Source organism: Gossypium hirsutum, chromosome A03, assembly GCF_007990345.1.
Source record: "Gossypium hirsutum isolate 1008001.06 chromosome A03, Gossypium_hirsutum_v2.1, whole genome shotgun sequence".
Classification (NCBI taxonomy): domain Eukaryota; kingdom Viridiplantae; phylum Streptophyta; class Magnoliopsida; order Malvales; family Malvaceae; genus Gossypium; species Gossypium hirsutum.
In genome coordinates this window covers 28,744,826-28,748,390 of record NC_053426.1, presented here as the reverse complement: position 1 = coordinate 28,748,390, position 3,565 = coordinate 28,744,826, and the positions used below count along the sequence as shown (strand labels likewise).

General features: G+C 40.3%; 1 non-coding gene across 1 annotated transcript; it reads left to right on the top strand.

Annotated features, from left to right (window-relative positions):
• The first annotated feature begins 2,809 nt into the window (after positions 1–2,809).
• LOC121226468 (small nucleolar RNA R71) lies at positions 2,810–2,917 on the top strand. The gene has a single exon (XR_005924277.1). It is a non-coding gene; the product is annotated as a small nucleolar RNA R71 (small nucleolar RNA).
• Positions 2,918–3,565: the final 648 nt, after the last annotated feature.

The window sequence follows — 3,565 nt, the reverse complement described above, 5'->3', positions numbered from 1 at the left end:
CGTATAAGCATGACTATAGTGAGAACTATGAATATAAATAAAAAATCTACCAAATAAAACCATAAGAATCTTAAAATTAGTAAAAGGGATGAAGAAAATAGAGAGAAAAGAATAAAAAAATGCTAAAAAGATGAGAATGGGTGTCGAAAATGGAGTTAGAGGCGGCGACGGGCGTGGCAGGGAGACCGTGTGGACTTGCAGCAACTAGGGTTAGGGATTTTGGGTGAAGAAGATGATGAATAGTGAAGGGTATTTATAGATTTTGGGACACACGGCCAGGGGACACGCCTGTGTTCCCTAATTTTTTGCCCGTGTGATTCGTAAATTTTGAATTTGGGTGCATTTGACATTTCGCCCATGCCCATGTTCCTTGGGTGTGTGGGTGCACACGGCCGTGTCGCACAGCCGTGTCTGTCTTCGTTCGCTTCTCCCATGCCTGTGTATGTAGGCGTATACCCGTGTTAACTGACAGGTTCGACCACGGGTTCTAGACACGGGCGTGGTGAATGCCCATGCTATTTTCTTAGGTTCAACCATGGTTCTACGGCACGGGTGTGTCGCACGCCCGTATTGTTTTGGCAGATTCACCCACAGTTCTAACACACGACCGTGGCAACTTATCGCATCCCGTGTTAGGGAAAATTTCACCCTATTTTTACACGGCCTAAGGCATGCTGTGTGCCTGGCCGTGTGTGCTTTAGAAAGCCTGTGTTCCATGAGTCAGTTAGTATGTTATATGTTAAAACTAAAATTTAAAGAAATTAATATTGTTAGTGCTCGGGTTGCCTCCCGAGAAGCGCTCATTTATAGTCTAAGCTCGACTTACCTCTGTGGTGTGTGATCATGGTGGATCGAGGAGTTTACATTCCTCATCCCTGCTATAAATTTTATCAACATAAGGTTTAAGACGAGTACTATTTACCTTGAATGTGCCGAATTTGGGGTGATTTACCTCGATCGTACCGTATGGAAAAATGCTAGTTACCGTAAGAGGGGTTTCTTCATTCGGTTCAGAAGTGGCGATTCGAGGATCTACTACATCTAGTAGTACTTTGTCTCCAACTTAAAGTTGATTTGGTGAGGCATTGAGCTCATTCTGGCGTAGTTTTGGCTTATCGTGTTTTCTCAGTTTAAATGTCAGCCATTCATCTAACTCCTTGATTCATAACCTTCGTTCTTCATGGGTAGATTCTTTGTTATGGATTGAACATGGCTCATGTGTGTCCTTCGAACTTATTTCCTGCAAAATAGGTTGCACTGTATGATCAGTCTTACTAGAACAATTTGTACAATCACCTTCAATTTTTGATGTGTTGTTCGGGTTGCGAGCTTGAAGGTTGATTATTTCGTCTCCTACACGAAGTGTGAGTTCACCTATGCCAATGTCAATAATTGTTCTAACAGTTGCTAAAAGGGCCTTCCCAAAATTAAAGGAACATTACTGTCCTCTTCTATGTCTAAAACAACAAAATTAACTGGGAATATAAATTTGTCAACTTTAACAAGTACGTCTTCAATGATACCCCTAGGAAATCTGACAGTTTTATCTGCTAATTGAATGCTCATTCTAGTTTGTTTGGGTTTACTGAGGCCTAGTTACTGAAACAATTTGTAAGGCATAACATTGATACTAGCCCCTAGATCAGCCAACGCATTATTAACATCTAAACTACCAATTAAATAAGGAATCGTAAAACTCCCTGGATCTTTTAGTTTGTTGGGTAGCTTATTCTGAAGAATGGTTGAGCAAACTGCGTTTAGCTTCACATGAGCCCTTTCATCTAACTTTCGTTTATTTGCTAGAAGCTCTTTTAAAAATTTGACTGCCTTCGGCATCTGCGAAAGTGCTTCAATAAACGGTAGGTTAATATGTAGTTTCTTTAAAAGTTTAAGGACTTTACCAAATTGTTCGTCTGAGCGGTCTTCCCTTGTCGCATTGAGGTATGGCACATTAGGTTTATATTTTGTACTTACCGACTTTTGTTTGTTTTGGCCTACCTCATTCTTACCTTCACTTACCATTGGTTCTGGCCTTGGTTTTGCCACTAACCCTTCCTCATCATGAATGGCAATTACGTTAAGTTGCTCCATTGGGTTAGATTCAGTGTTTCTTGGCAGGCTACCTTGTGGTCGTTTGGAAATCAACTTGGCGAGCTGTCCAATCTGAGTTTCGAGCCCCTAGATTGATGCTTGTTGATTTTTGAGTGCCGTCTCGGTATTCTAAAAAGGAGTCTCTGACACCGAGATGAATTTGGTTAGCATCTCCTCAAGGTTTGGCTTTTTCTCCTGCTGGTATGGTGGTTGCTGAAAGCCTGGAGGGGGTGGTGGTTTTTGATTTCCTTGGCCTCCCCATGAAAAATTTGGGTGATTCTTCCAACCTGCATAGTAAGTATTGCTATAAGGATCGTTTTGAGATCGAGGATTATTACCCATGTAATTTAACTGCTCGTTCTCCATGTTGTGGCCATAAAGTGGGTATGCTGAATTTCTCAATCCACCTTCATTTGCTTCGCACTGCATTACTGGGTGAACCTATGAAGAACTAAGAAAACCATCAATTTTCTTATTCAGGAGTTCTACCTGATTAGAGAGCATGGTGACCGAATCGACGTTATAAACACTGACTATTTTTGTTGGCTTTGTCCTCATGACTTGCCACTGATAGTTATTCAGTGACATTTCCTCTATAAATTCATAGGAATCTTCAGGTGTTTTATTATTGATGGTTCCGCCAGAAGCTGCGTCAACCATTTGTCGATTCGAAGGATTCAGGCCATTATGAAAGGTTTGAACCTGTAGCCAGAATGGTAACCCATGGTGAGGGCATCTTTGCAAAAAAATCCTTATATCTCTCCCACGCATCGTAGAGTGTTTCTAAATCCATCTGTACAAAAGAAGAGATATCATTACGTAATTTAGCCGTTTTAGCTGACAGAAAGTATTTTAGTAAAAACTTTTTGGTCATTTGTTCCCAAGTAGTGATTGACCCCCGCGGTAACGAATTCAACCACTGTTTAGCTTTGTTTTTCAATGAAAAAGGGAATAACCGAAGGTGAATGGCGTCATCAGAAACACCATTAATTTTAAATATATCACATAGTTCTAAAAAGTTTGCTAAGTGAGCGTTGGGATCTTCGTCCTGCAAACTATCAAACTAAACAAATTGCTGTATCATTTGAATTGTGCTAGGTTTTAGTTCAAAAGTATTTGCAGCTACAACAGGTCTAACTATGCTCGATTCAGTTCCTATTAAAGAAGGTTTAGCATAATCATACATAGTGCGTGGAGCAGGATTTTGATTAACAGCAATAGCAGGAGGTAGCAGATTTTCTTGGTTTTCAGCAATCTCTTCGGTGGTGGTTGAAGTATCTTCCTCTTGCTCTTCTGTGTAACGTAAGCTTTGCCTTATTTCTCTTTGGTTTCTGCGAACTGTGCGATCGATCTCACAATCAAACAGTAATGGTCCTGACGGGTTTCTCCTGGTCATAAGCTAGAAAAACTTGTCAGAGAAAAATAAATGAAGAATTAGAAAAGAAAATAAAAATTTAAATTGCAATAAAAGTAA